The following is a 15,502-nucleotide window of genomic DNA, read 5'->3' as shown; positions in this document are numbered from 1 at the left end:
GGTGCATCAGAATGACCTGGAGTGCTTGTTAAAACAGATGCCCATGCCCAACTCCTAGTTTCAGAATTTCTGATTTATTGTACTAATTCTGGAATGGACTGTGGAATTTGCATTTCTAACAAGTTCCCAAATGATGCTGATGCTGTCAGTTTGGGGACCAGATTTGAGGAACCGCTGATCTAAATGTTTAACCTCTTACTAAAGCCTTTCTCCACTTTATGCTTTAACGGGAATCTCTCCATCCACTGTAGCCCCTGCAAGTTAATTCCCATCCCTTCTCCCTCACTCCAGGTTTCTCTGTCTTCTATTTCCGGCCTACATTCTGTGGTCCATCAGTTAAGCCTGTTATCTCCCTTGACCTGTGGTTTTTCTGCCCAGCTTACCCAAAAGAACCTCAAACCAAACTCCTCCTCTGTTCTGATTCCCAGACTGCTGAGCCCATAAAGCTGTCAGTCAAATTCCTTCATCCTGAAACCTCTTTCCTCAAACTCAGTACTCTCTACTATTAAGGAAGTCAAAAGAAGCCACCAGACCTCCCTTTACCAAGGTATCTTATCAGCCTGCCATCATGGTTGTGGTAGGCAAAATTGTAAAACAGCCCCAAGGTTTCCTACCCAAACCTATAGAACTGTTACTTTAAGGGATTTTACTCCCATGATTAGATTATGTTAAAAGATAGTTTGGCCTTTTAAGGGTGACTGTTTGGGTGATCTGAACCAAATCACATGAGATTTTTCTAATTTATTTGTTTTATTTTTATTTATTTTTGGCTGCGTTGGGTCTTTGTTGCTGTGTGTGGGCTTTCTCTAGTTGCGGCGAGCGGGGGCTACTCTTAGTTGCAGTGCCCTGGCTTCTCTTGTTGTGGAGCACAGGCTCTAGGCGTGTGGGCTTCAGTAGTTGTGGCATGTGGGCTCAGTTGTGGCTTGCAGGCTCTAGAGCTCAGGCTCAGTAGTTGTGGCACACGGGCTTAGTTGCTCCGCGGCACTTGGGATCTTCCTGGACCAGGACTCGAACCTGTGTCCCTTGCATTGGCAGGCAGATTCTTAACCACTGCGCCACCAGGGATGCCCTCACATGAAAATTTTAAAACCAGAGTTTTTTTTCTGGCAGGTAGCAGAGTATGGCAGTGGCTCCCACAGAGGTTTCTGCTCTAGTAAGTTTTGACTCTGTATCTGCCCATCTCTCCAATTTTGGGGTCAACGGTTTGCCCTGTGACCTCAATTCTCTGACAGATTTAAGAAGATTTGATGATTAGTTTGTTTGGCTTTTTACTTGTTAGGACAGAGTGAAGACTTCTAATCTCTTTACATGCCAGACCAGAGATCGGAAGTCGATGGATATTGCTTTAAGCCACTACGTTTGTGGTAATTAGTTCTGCCCACATCTGGAAAATTCGTGAGAGCAGAGACCATCTTGTTTCATGTTGTAGTCTCACCTTCTAACACAATGTGTCATGCATGGTGGTGTTCAATGGGAATTTATTAAAAGTATAGTTACATTTTCCATTTGGAGCATGATTTGGAAGTTGTAGTGGATGCTGTATTGTGCCACTTGTATTTGCCTCCTAACCCCTATGCCTGACTTCAGGACTGAAGTATTTATTCTCCCAACTGCTGGTAACAGCTGACTTCAGTTAACAATTGCAAATGACCTCCACTTTCCAGGGATTGGTTGTTCTTTCTTGAAGAGAGCTACCCTATCCAAGGCCATGCCTCATTTCCAGGGGCATCCTGCATCACAGTGACTGGTCTATGCAGGGGTGTAAGATGTAGCCTCTTGCCCCAACTGGGACAATTCTGCAGGGTCATTACAGCTCATGAGCTCTCAGTGGGATTGGCCAAGGCCTTTGTTGTGCCTGCATCACACCCAAACTCCTGCTTAATCATGCTTTCTTTGTCCCCTCAGAGATGTTATTCCTTAAAGCACTCCCCATTAAACTTCTTGCACCCAAATCTCCATCTCAGAGTCTGGTCCTAAGGAACTCAACCTGCCACAGAGGTAAGATGGCAGGGAAGAAGAAGGGTAGGTGTGGTCAGGAATTATCATTCATTTTAGACTCCATTTTCCAAATTTATACTTGGCTTTTCATCTCCCCTCTAGGATAAAGGCGAGACTTTGGGAAGGATTACGGAACAGGAAGATGTTCATTGGTACTCTCCTCTGTCTTTGTGCTTCCTCTTCCATATACTGGCATTATCAGTTTCCCCACCTTCTAGGGTCCAACCCACAAGGCCCAATTTGTTAATCTAATTAACACTAAGCCATTCATTCACAAATACCTGAATATATATGATGTCCCAGGATCTGCACTCTTCCATGGGGATACTGCATTGGCTACACTAATCCATGGCCCTTAGGAAAGAATACATGGTCTCCTTTGATGAGGGTAAGAATGTCACAAGTTTCATCTGTCATGTCATGAAATGGGCTATGAAAGTTAAGACACAGGTGCTACTAGAACACATAGGGGTGTCACATAATCCAGCCTTGGGTGGGGATAGGAGTGAGAGGTGTTTTCCTGGAGTATCTAAACAAAATCTTTAAGTAGGGGTTAGATAAAGTCATAGGTCTCATAAGACCAGCCTTGGAAACACTATCATCTTTTGCTTCTCATCTGAAAAAATGTAGCGCTTAATCACTTTTTACCATCTCCTTAATCCATTTTGAGGGATACTTGGTTAATACAGGGAGTTAAAGGACATTTTTCTATAGGACATTTTCATCACAGGGTTACTTAGAAGCAGCACTGAGTGGACACATTGATATGTATCAAAATACTGTCCATACTATCACCCAGAAAGCCTTTCTTGGAGGCACCCCCATCCTCTCACATATGCTCTGTTCTTTCAAATAACCGTGGGAGAGCCTCCAATCACATAAAAATCTTTTTAGCACATAGTCACATACCTAACCTGCACCATTTATTGGGAGATTGGTTCTACAAATTGACCACCTAGGTCCTAGGTTCTTAGTATAAAGATCTTTTATTTCCTAAAGCTTCCTTTATTCCTAAGGAGTCTACACTAGTTGAACGCATAAAACATATGATTCTACAGGCCACTACTGGAAATATCCATCAGTGGAGCTACTATGTTCCTGGCCTCCATTTATAAACAATGAGTTGGCATCCTTTCTGTCATCAAGATGGTTCCTCTTTGTGGGGAATGCTTAATCTTTTTATTTTGTCCTTAAATCCACCATCCTTTTCTCCTTATCTAAAGGTCATTGGAGATTACAAGACAAAACTATTCATGACAGCTAGTGCTGTCATGAGTGATGTGGCCATTATGAGGAGAAGAAAATGCTTAAGAATCACACACTTTTGCAATTCAGTTTATTTGCTGTTTTACAACTTATATTTCCAAAGGCTTTACAATGTCACATTTTCTTGTTTTTTGATACAATGCTTTAATAGTTCAGTCAAGAGAGATATCATATGATGCAATATTTAGCTCTTCCTTGACACTGGAACTCAGCAATTTATTTCCTATGAAATAATAATGGAATACATTTCCTTAAATTGGTGTGTAACAGACTCAAGATGTTAATACAGAGAATCATTACCAATATCTTTAGTTTCCATTTTTAGGATAAGGCCAAAGGTCTTGACATTTTGCCTGAGCTTAGTTATCAGTCTTCCCTTTATGACCACTGCAGGGCAGAAATGGCCTTTAAGGGGCCATCAAGCCCCTGCTCCAGGACCAGGGGTTGAGGTGAGGCAGGGTTACCCAATGCCAAGACTCTGTGTAGGGAAGCCTGTCAAGCTACTGCCCCTTAAGGGAGATGCTAAGCTTCCAGTACCCAGCTCTAAGCTGGGACACTAAGAGTGAAACTGCCAGGATCACTTACAAAATCCCATTTTAACCCACTACATACTACCATTAACAGATCAGGAGTTAAGTGTGAAAGCCAGCTTAAAAATAACATTCCACAGAATTGAAAGGCTTTGGCTCTAATCTTGTCAGCTAGGGCCTTCTTTAGAAGGTATGTCTGTTACCTGGGTAGAACTCTGCCATTTGTCATTGCCCATAAGCAGTGTTAGCTTTGAAGGGCAGACCAGGCACCAAGTAGGAAACCCCAACTAAATAAAGTCCAAAAAGCAAATCATAAGACAAACTGGACACAGGACAGATACCAACCTCTAGAGCTGCTGGGTATTTCCTAAACTTTATAGCATCTGCCTTGAATCTCTGTTACTTTGTAGGGCAACTTGGTTTTTGATCTCTCACAGTTACCTGAGGGAAGAAGTGATTCATACATTAAATAATCCGAATTGCTTAAAAACCAAAAGGAAAAAATAAATCAGAAACACATCTTTCAAGAAATTGACCTGTTTTTATGATACTATTCTATATCATTCTGTGGTTCTTGGCAGCAAAAAATATCATTGGCAAAAATAATAACAGACAATTTATAGAAGAGAGACTTCAGCCTGGAAATTAAAATCTTGACTGTGTAACCTGGAGTAAACTGAAGTTCCCATTATCTTCTTCACAGGACGACTCAGTCAGACTTTTTTTTTTCCAGCTGCACCATGCGGCTTGCAGGATCTTAGTTCCCTGATCAGGGATCAAACCCTGGCCCTCGGCAGTGAAAGCAAGGAGTCCTAACCACTGGACCACCAGGGAATTCCCCAGACTTACTTTCAGACATGGCCAAAGAAGAAAGTGCTAAAAACTACTAAACTACAGTATTAAGAAGGGGGAGAGGGAGTAAATTTATAACCAATGTTATTACCCAAAACAGAAAAAGATTCATACACGCTCTGATGGGAAATGACACGGGAATTCAGAAGCAGATAAGACTTTGAGAAGGCTAAAGGTAAAGTTGCCGGTGTTTTAGTTTATTCATTTTACAATGTTAGACATCGTGATCTAGGGCTCACACACATCTGGAATGGTCCCATTCATTATGGAGCTTACACAACGCTTCTTTCTTATGCATGAGGGGTCTCTAAGCACAGTGGTCCAGAACAGTCTCTCGCTGTCTTTTTTTTTTTTTTTTTGCGGTACGCAGGCCTCTCACTGCTGTGGCCTCTCCCGCTGCGGAGCACAGGCTCAGCGGCCATGGCTCACGGGCCCAGCCGCTCCGCGGCACGTGGGATCCTCCCGGACCGGGGCACGAACCTGTGCCCCCTGCATTGGCAGGCGGATTCTCAACCACTGCGCCAGCAGGGAAGCCCTCTTGCCGTCTTTTATAAGCAGGGACTAAACATACCAAAGCCAAAAAACTCTCCTCATATTGTAAAGTCACCCTATTTTTAAAAACCCCTTCCAAATTACTAAGCATGAATCGAAGTCATGACAACAGCCAGAAGTTAAGATGTGACAATACCCCAACTTTTCAATGGAAGTGGTAGGCATAAATATGTCACGTCTAAAGGTTTTGGGACTAAGACTGGGACTTATTTAAACTTCCCTGGGGCCCTTATACATCCCATTCTTCACTTAACCTGCTTTGCTTCATTCTTTGCACCCCAGAGGTAATCATCTCCCAAAGCTCTCCTTTGGGCCCTCCCTCCCTCCCCACTCCTGTCAGCTGTGCCCCCGCCAGTCACAGGATGGTCCAAACTCAAGCTTCAACCAGGTGTGGGGAGGCTGCTAGTCCGGTCCCTCAATCTCACCATTTTATGCCCCTCCCACCATAACCCACACAGCAAAGCAAAACAACTTCTCTTCCCAAGTTCACTCTTTTCCATGGATGTTACCATTTTTTTTCGATCTACTCAAGTTCAAACTCCAGCCCTTAAAGATTTAATTGCATTAGTCCTCTCACGTCTGTATCTTTTCTGTATCTTTTTTTTTGTATACATAGTTGTTAAGCAGTTTAAATTTTATTGACCTCCTGTTTTTTTAAAAAAAGTTAAATTTAAGGTCACACCTCTAAGTTTGATGCACTATATACAGATCGTGCAGAGTATGACTATGAAGAGATACAAATTAGTCCATGCGGAAAAAGATTTACTAGAGTACAGAATCATTTTCATAAATACATGTCTCTATCTTATACTCCCATGTGAGTCAGGACCCTCACCACTTTGTTGATTTATTGGGTTGCCAAAAAGTTCGTTCGGGTTTTCTGTAAGATGTTAGGGTACTTTTTGGCCAACCCAATACAACACTTCTTGTTGAATAAAACTGGTTTGGGGGTACTTCCCCAGCGGTCCAGTGGTTAAGATTCCACCTTCCAATGCAGGGGGCCTGGGTTCAATCCCTGGTCCGGGAACTAAGATCCCACATGCCACAGAGCCAAAAAATAAAATGAAAACAAACAAACTGGTTTTCAGCCATATAGGCACTCTCCATCCACTCTAATTTCTCCTATAAAATACTGCTGGTTGAAATTCCTACAGCACATTTGTCTCATTTCTCTACTCAATCTGGATTAGCCCCTTATTGCCTACAGGATAAAAATCTACAAGTGAAGAAAAACACTACTACTTTACCCCATTCTCCTTGGCCTATTTCCCAATTCCTCACAAGTCTTCTCTCTGGCACGATGGTCTCGAGAGGAGTCCTGCTCTGGCTGCCCATTTGAGCTCACGCTACTGTCTCCATTCCCACTCCAAACTTGCTCCTCTTGTGTCTCCAAACCACAGAACCTAAAACTGTATCGAAATTCTCTGCCTCCACATGGACTGCCCATTCTCAGCAATCCAGCTAGACTGATGTCCTCCTGACTATCTCAGCCCAACTCTCCTTGCCGCCACCATCCAGCTCTTTATAATCTACTAGAGCACTTTGTTTGAAATTACATTGCAGTTTCCTAGAATGCAGGAATTCTAACTTGGGATTCTCTTTGCAAATCCTATGAATATGGGCACCTACAGCGTAAGTGACAACATACTTTCAAAACAGAGAAATGCTATTGATTCACAGCGGCCTTTGCATCCAGGACCCAGTATGGAACCACCGCAGACAACTAAATAAGAATAACCCCCTAGTCACTTACATTCCAATGATTTGTGAGAGGCTCTCCTGGACTCCAGTCCCTCTGGCTTGGGCATAGTGTGTTTTCTTCGGAGGGTGACACCACTGCTTTCACAGCCATCCTGTCGTTTCAGCTGGTAAACCACAGGGACGACGTGCTCATATTCACCAGCTTGTAATAACCTGTACTTCTTTCTGGTGGGCCAGACCGTAAGGTGGGGAGGGACAGAGCACGCAGGTGGCGTCCTGATGATCCTTCCAGCCTTCAGGTAAGACCTTCCTTTGGAAGGTGTCAGAGGGCCCTGCGGACTCACTTCTTCAAGGAGGCATTCTACCTCATGCAATTCATCTTCAACTTCCAACTCAGAGTCTTCCGAATCCTCAGGAAGCACAATGGTCAAGGCAGCGCTTTTCTTCAACAAATAGGCTGTCTTAACATTTGAGAAGCTGCTCAGGTCTTTCAGCTTCCTGCCTTTCACAGTCTCTTTAATCTCTGCACACCTTTTCAAGTTCTCTTTATGCACCTCCCCAGTCTCATCATTCACCATCACTTCAACTCTGTCTGCACTTAATTTCCTATTTGTGACTGGCTTTTTCCATGACCCCTTGGTTTTGCAGTCTGGTGAGGTCCCTTCATCTCTGGAGGGCACTTGCTGGGGAGATTTCTCTACCTGTGCTTCATACCAACTCATGTCGCACTGGATGCCCTCATTTACTTTGGTAAACTGGGCCGACCAGGTAGGGGAGGGAATGCGGCCCTCATAGTTACTGTTCTCTACCTCACCTTCACCTTCATCTTCATCCTGGTTCCTGCTCCCCACTGACATCTGCTCTGCTCCCTTTCTCCCACTTCCTGGTGAAGACTCAGGGGAATTCTCAGACTGTACCTCATACCACCAACTCATATCGCATTGGGTGGCCTGACCTACTTTGTTGAACTGGGCCAACCAGGTAGCGGATGGAACACCCCCCTCAGGGTAGCTATTGCTCTCTACCTCTTCCTCTCCACCCACGTTCTCAGGGGAGCCATGGCTCCCACTACTGTTCTCTGGCATACTTTCCCCTACAGTAAGGAGTTTCTGAGATTCTGAATGTAGGCTCGGGTCTTTAACTGCTTCCATGCTGGCACAGAGTGGCCTTTCCTGATGAAGCTTGTTGATATCTCCAGGAGACTGGTACAATTTTGAGTTCAGGCTATTCTGGATCTCATCCCTGTCAGTTGGAGGTGGTGGGTTTTGGGAAACAGCTGCATATCCCTTCTTTTCTTCACCCAAGTTCATCTCCATGATAGATCCTGACTTAAACATCTCATGTCTTACAACATCAAGACACTGCTCTGACTGGACAGCTCTGTGTTCATCTTTATATGCAGTGCAGTCTCCACCCTCATGAGGATTACAGAGCACACCTCTACTTTCACAGGAACTCTGTGAAATCCCATTGTGCTGCAGTATGTTCTCTGGCATGGCTTTACCATAAGCCACATCATACAAACCCATAGTTTCTTTCAATGATTTCCAGAATTTTATTATAGAGGATCCTTTGCCCTGTACTAGCCTCCTTTGCTCTTTCTCGGATACACAGATTCCTTGAGGTGCATCTCTATACAGAGTGTTATTAGAAGGGCTCTTGCTATGTAGCTCCCTCTTCTGGGCAACAGAAGTCAAAGCCCCATCTGTTTCTTGATGAATGTTGTCAGTTTCAATGTCCATATTAGTAGCAGGGATACTGGTCACCCTTCCTATGTCATGGCTGTCGCCTTCTGCGTGCATGTCTTGTTTTTCTCTCATGTTTTCAGCCTGTTGAGGTTCAGTCTGTGTGTGTTTCGTTTTCATTTTTTTCCCACAGCCACCATATTGTCGGAATTGTGCCGTGTTATAAAACACAGGGACTATGGGTCTTCGGTTAAGAGTAGTGGGCAACGGGGATTGAGGGATGAGGAAGCTGGGATACTCATTGAGCACCACAGGATATGGAAAATACAGACTTCCATTTCTCAAACCTAGAAAGAGAAAGGCATAGCCATTTTGTCTCCTCTGGCCAGTCACAACATTCAGCCAGAACACCTGTACAGCCACACCAATGGTTAAAATATTGAGTTTTCTCTATGTCAGTTGGTAAAGGCCCCCAGTTCCTCCCTGGACATCCACAGGAGTCAACCAGTGAAGGAGCAATGACTAGAACAGTGGGGCCTCCAGAACCCTTCTTCACACTAGAACAGCACTAGAGGAGGCATCTGTTCCAACTGGTTGGTTCCCAAGCCATCAGTTGGTCAGCATATTAAGAATAGCACCCCCTACTTTGTAGCCTTTTAAAAGAGACCAAGCACATACCAGGCATAACTCAGGCTTGTCATGGTTGCAAAAAGAATAATATCAGGCCTTACAGAGCAAGAGGGAACAAAAGTTCTTTGGATTTAAAATCCTTTCTAAGCCTATGTATTCAGCCCTATTCATTCACACACATACACACATCTTCCCCCATTTCCACTCTTTAGGGATAACCACTGCAGTGGTGTCAGTAATGCCAGACATATTTCTCTCAAATATATTTTGGGGAAAGGCATTTGACTTTGCAAGACAGATTTGTGCAACTGACAAATGAAGCTAAGGTAAAACTTCTAACTATATAAAAGAAGGAACAGTCATATGCAAATCAGTGTTCATGAAGCAATTTAGCCAATATTGTGCAGTAGATCTTATGAACCCAGTTTCACTGTTGAGGAATGTATCAGTGTGCCTCTAGTACCTGGCTAAGATACCTCTAGTATATTTGTATAACCATATGCATATGGATATTTTCCTTTATTGAAGGAAAAGGAAATCTCAGCTTGGGTTTCAACATTGTCTTAAGAGGTTAGAAGCCACAGAAGGAAGTTCATCTAACTACAGAGACAGATAACTTCAAAGCCAGTCCATGGAGGGTCAGGTTTGGAACTCTTGTTGAAACTATTGGAAGAGTGGGCTCTTCTCTTGGATCACTAGCCATAGAATCATTACAGGCCTGGAAATGCTGTGACCATCTTTGCCACTTTGAAATAATGGCTGACAGTGAGGCCAACACAGAGAAAGTCAAAACCTAGAAATAGAGGGAAATAGACTAAAAAATGGATTATGTGTTTTGAGTCCCCATCTAGCCAACCAGAAGTGGCTTCACTCTTGGAATTCTATACATTCCTTTTTTCACTAAAATCTGAATTATGTTGCAATTTAAAAAATACAAATTTTATTCCTACTCCCAGCACCATCCACTTTAATTCCCCTAAACCACAACTCTAAAGGATAAATAATTTAAACCTTAAGCTGAATGGTGTGGAAAAACCACTGAGGTATAGCATCTCAACCTGTTAATTCAAAGAATGTTTAAGATACAATATGAATTGCTTTCTCTCTGAACTTTCTACCCTCTGTACTGACACAATTCCTTTCTCTGCACCATTTCAAAATAGCATTTCAATGTCTGTACTAATTAGGGAATCTCCAGAGAAACAGAGCCAAGAGTTTATATACGGTAAGATTTCTTGAAGGAGCTGGCTCATGTGGAGGTGCTGGTCCAACATCTGGCAGGTAGAGACACAGTGAAGAATTGTAGGTCACAGGCCATACGCTGGCACAGGTCCCTGTTGCTCAGACTGAGACTACTATTCAGCTGGCAACAGTGATGAATTCAGAAGCTCTCCTTATCACACCTAGTTTTCTACTTGGAAAAGCTGCATAGTATTTACAACACGCTTTATCTCCAGCAGGATACTCAGAAGAGCAAGTTTAACATTATCTTTCCTACTTGGAGAGGTGAGATGGGAGAATCACCCCACGGATCCTCCTGCCTGCCTAAAGCCCCTTCCCCCATGTACTGAATGAAACGCTAGATCTACCTTCCAAACATTTTCAAGTCTTGCTTGTCATTCTTCCTCCAGAGTACTTTTCTGACTTCACCACAATAGGTTTGAGAACCTTTAGGCCTTGTCAAAAACAGTACAGGGACTAGGAGCACTAAGGCACCTCTGGTCTCACACATGAGGGGACTTTGGTTGGATTACTCTGTGACCCTGGGCCAGTCACTGACTGGGAGCCCCAGTTCCCTCATTTGAGGAGCAAGGAGAGCAACAATACCTAGCTCATGGGCTGTAGAGGTCAATGAGAGAACCTATTTCTAGCATTTAGCAGAGTAACTGGCATATAGCTAGAATTCGAATGTTTCCCATTAACCTGAACAACAAACACTGCCCCATGCGCTGCTCCAGTCTCCTTGGTGTGAGCACAGGGTGAGGAAAGGGAGGTAATGGACACAGGTGTTAGAAACCTTCAGGCTTTGGCTCACAGAGAGGCTCCCTAATCCCACTGAACCTCTTTGGGGATTCAGATTCCTTACCTGCCCCAGGAATGGAGAATGGATTACAGACAGGATTCTGGTACCAGGGACCCAGGTGAAGCTGCTGGGCCACGGGGTGCACATAAAAGAAAGGTCTGCAGTTACTGCCCTCAAAATTGTCGTTGTTTCCTGAAGAGTTCATTTCCCAGGCTGAAAAGCAGGTGTTTGTAGTTAGGAAAGGACAGCCGCACTCTGCCCTGTAAAGTGCTGTGAAGGAAGAAAGTCGTCCCAGGTGTTTGTAGTTAGGACAGCCGCACTCTGCCCTGTAAAGTGCTGTGAAGGAAGAAACCCCGCGTCGTGCTGAGCAAGTCTGGCTCCCCAGGCAGGAGCACCGTGGGGAGATGAGGCCTTGGAGGCGCGGGGTACCTAGTGCCGGGCGCCAAACGCCAGGGGCCGCGCCCCGCGGCTGCACTGGGAGATGCGGCCTAGGCCTCTGCTGCACCGCCCTTGTCCGCAGCCTCTCCAGCCTGCCCCCCAGCCTCCACCCGGGCCGAACCCCTCCTCAGTCCGGGAGTCCAGGCCCCCGGCTCCGCGTCTCCTACCACCGCCCCCCCTCCCCGCAGGCCAGTCTGTTCCCGCGACCTCCACACCCTGCACCCCCGCGCCCTGCAGAACCTGCGCTCGCATTCGGGACACCAACCTGCTCCAGCTCGACGTCTGCGACTGGCAGCCTCTACGGTGGCGCACACGACCCGCACCGATCCGACCTCTGTAACCAGGTGAATCTGCGCTGCCGGTGGCCGACGCTCCAGCCTTTATCTGGGCGGCTGGACGGCACCGTGCCGCCTCTTCCGCAGGCACCGCCCCCAGCCCATTCCCTCCCGCGCATGTGCCCTGTGAGAGCTCGTAGGCCAGGTGGGTCGGATCAAAGGCGCTGGTAGAAGCCGGGGCTGAGACTTGGTGGAGGGGAGTGGCCCTGTGCACCCTGCTCCCGGGTGAACCCCAGTCCTCCCTTCTGCACATCCCTGTGTGTGTGGGCGCCCTGGCCTTGACTCTTCTAGAGGACAGAGCCCTTCCCGTTCCCTTCGCTCTCCACGACTGTCCCCTCCTCTGAGTGTGTTGAGTGAGGTCGGGTCAGGCCGCTCCTCTGAGCTCCTGGTCTCCTCATTACTTGGGCCTAAAGCCGCTGACACTTAAGGAAGAGGAGGCTACCGAGGAGAAGCAGAGAGGAAGGAGGCCAACGTGGACGGAGGACAGACCTGAGAGGAGGAAGACTCACACAGGAGAGGTGAACAAGCGTGCTTAATGCTGCGGAGAGCAGCATCTCGCGGGGGCAGGGGCTGCGGCAATTAGGACGCTAGTGGTCGGGGGAAGTGGTGGGACAGGAAGGCGCTGGAAGTCTGTGGGGTGATGGATGGGCAGTTAGAAGGGGGAAGCTGGCAAGTACAGAGTACTGTTTGTGTGTGAGTGGAAGGAAAGTCATAGGACAGTAGTGGAGGGGAGTCGTGGGGTTGTAAGGAGGATTGTGGATTTCGTTTTGTTTTTGAAAGAAAGGGATTGAGGTATATTTATCCTGGGATGGACTGAGAGGAAAACGTTACTGATAGTGGAGAGAGAAGGCTGTTAGGACGATGTTCTGAGAATGGGAGGGTAGCCAAGGCTGGTTACAGTGCTTAGCCTTGGACAGAAGAAAGTCCTTGAGGTCGGAGGGAAATGAAATCCCGAAGGCAGGAATTTAAGTGCACTAGCATCTGATGACCTTGTTATTACTATATTTTCAGTCAAGAGGGGTAGGAATAGTACTAAGCATGTCTGCCATATTTCCCCATGGAATGGAAAGAGCAGTAATTTACAGACATGCAAAAAGAGCTGCTGGTAGAGTTGGGGGCTGACCTGGGGTGAGATTCAGTAATTTGTATTGGCCTTCATCTGAAGTGTTATGTCACTTGCCTAGTCATTTTCAGTTGCTTGGGAGAGACACAGTGGTTGGATGGATCAAGGACTGTGGTTTTGTAGGGCTTGTGGGAAGAGAAGTCAATGGTTCAAGAAAGTTCAGTGTAATGGTGAGAAGTTAAATACATCATGGCACATGATGTATACCCTGCACTTGTGTGACCCTGAGTTTGAGTGCCTCCATAAATTGTGCTCCCTAGGTACCTCACCTCACCCTACTTAGTGGCCTAGCATGTAGTCAGGAAGAGAAAGTAATGTCAGAGAGGAACTGATCAAGTTAAGAAAAAGTAATGGAGGTCTTATACATGAGAATGAAAGAGCTAGAGGAGGGCGTTCGTGGTCCGAGAATGGAAATCTGAAGTTTCGGCTTCCAGAGTTGGAGCAGTTGTAAGTTGTAACAAGGTCCACGGGGTGGCTATTGGTTTGCTGAAGTCCTGTGGGCATGAAGGTCATTTGCACTGAGAAAGGAAAAGATCTGGGAGGCTGGGGTTTTGTTTGAGTCACCCCCTCTGTTGCTGAACTCAAGTTTGTGTGCCAGACACACAGTGAGGGCAGACAAACTGAAACATCGGAGTTTGGAGCAAAGAAAGCTTTACAGTATTTGTTGAAGAGGCACCAACCCAAAAGATGGGAGACCTAGACTCATCTCAAATCCATCTTGCTGGCTGGCTGGCTGGGGTGCAAGGTTTTGAAAGACAGCAGAGGTAAATGTTCGTTGTGATTTCAGCTTCCTGATAAGACCTCAACTGCAGACTCCCTGGCTTCCTGTGACTTGATGTGTCATTGGTGACTGTGACTGATCTATGTGTTCCTGCAAAGCAAACTAGTAAATCGTGGTCTTGTGATCCCTTAACTTCTTTCTAGGAGAGAGCAAAAGCAATGGTTGAGGCATTTTATTCTGTACTTAGAGCCTTCATTATGGTTCAGGAGCTTCAGTTCTTAATTGACCCTCCAGGTGTCATCAATTTTAAGTCGGCTTGGGGCCAGCTGGTTGAAGCCACAGGACATTATCTCGACAGTTTGGGGTCATGAATCAAGGCATTAGTTTAAGCTAACAATCATGGAATAGGTTATGTTGGGCTTGCTTTTCCTTTGTTTCTGCATTCCCTCACTTCCCCAGTTAGTAACTGTTTGAATCTGCTCTTTGGGATTCAGGGAAAATCTAGGAGACTTAAACCTTTTTCTACAAATGAGAAATGGCAGACACAGAAAGGCTTTTGTACCCGGGAAGGCCCCGCTGCACCCTGCTTCATTTCACCTCTTTCGTATTGTAGTCATTTAGAGGTTCCCATGTCCTCAATGAATGTGGCAGAGTGACCAGCAAGGTGAGAGATAGAAACATCACAAGATGTTTGTATTCATAATGTGATGTTTTTCTTAAAGAGAGTTCCCCAAATTTTATAATCTTCAGTCCCCAGAAAACTTGGATCTGCCACATGCTAGTGGCCATGTCAGCCCTGGAGTGCATGGAGAGTGGGAGAATGAAGAACCTCCTTCATGAGGGAACAAGTTTCAGTGACTATTCAGTAAATAGGGTGAGGCATATGGTGGCTTGTGCTTAGCCAAACAGGGCTTCCAGGTTGCAGTGGCTGGGAGAGTTGGTAGGTAGGTCATCAGGGAGAAGGACTGGAATGAAAGTGTCCCAGAAATGGCAGCTAACTGGGAACTTTGAATTTGAGGCAGTGCTGGAAGATGTCAAGAATGAAACATAGAGTGGTACTACCTGGTCCATAGATTCCAACTAGACCACTGATGTAAGGATGTTTTTGTGCCAACTGAGGCATTTTGTGTTGGGTGGGGTGTCTGAGGTTAGATGGTGGTTGCTATTTTTACATTAAGGTCCAGCTAGTAAACTGTGTGTTCTCTGCTCAGAATTCCAAATGGTTTTTATTATTATCATCTCTATTTTAAGATGAGGATATCTGAGATTCAGGAAGGTTAAATAATCTGTCCACATATATTAAGTTGCAGTCCTACTAGTTGGAAGGGGAGTGGGGTGAGGTCTTTGAATTCCCAGACCCAGTGCCTTTTCTACTGTTTGTGTGGTCACTGTCACTCTCATTTTGACAGTTTGACAGTCTTCGTCTCCCATTAAAACAGAGTAATTTCTACTTCCCCCTCAATTGACATGCTGATCTCAGAAGTTTTAAACACAAATGTAATGATAGTCTTGTTTTCTACACCTAAAAACCTCCTTCACCCTCACTAGTGATCCTTCATTTACTCATTCCATTCACAAAATTTGAGTCCCTATAATGGTACCAGCACAATTTTAGCCCTAAGGAAACGGAAGAAAAACAAAATTGTAA

At 45.4% G+C, this 15,502-nt stretch overlaps 1 protein-coding gene across 6 annotated transcripts in view; it reads left to right on the top strand.

Annotated features, from left to right (window-relative positions):
* Positions 1-12,510, top strand: part of RP9 (RP9 pre-mRNA splicing factor) — a 175,234-nt gene extending 162,724 nt beyond the window's left edge. Inside the window, exons 7-10 of one of the 6 annotated variants that reach the window (XR_013811061.1) lie at positions 1,906-1,998; positions 2,101-2,150; positions 11,864-12,019; positions 12,424-12,510. The gene's annotated coding sequence lies outside the window, so the exon portion shown is untranslated. Of the gene's footprint in view, positions 1-1,110; positions 1,154-1,905; positions 1,999-2,100; positions 2,329-10,674; positions 10,693-11,863; positions 12,020-12,423 lie in introns of those variants that run through there. The other 5 variants (XR_013811064.1, XR_013811062.1, XR_013811065.1 and 2 more) reach the window with 5 other exon arrangements.
* The last annotated feature ends 2,992 nt before the right edge of the window (positions 12,511-15,502 follow it).

The sequence above is a fragment of the Hyperoodon ampullatus genome (genome assembly GCF_949752795.1).
Source record: "Hyperoodon ampullatus genome assembly, chromosome: 9".
Lineage (NCBI taxonomy): Eukaryota > Metazoa > Chordata > Mammalia > Artiodactyla > Ziphiidae > Hyperoodon > Hyperoodon ampullatus.
This window is presented reverse-complemented; position numbering and strand designations above follow the sequence as displayed.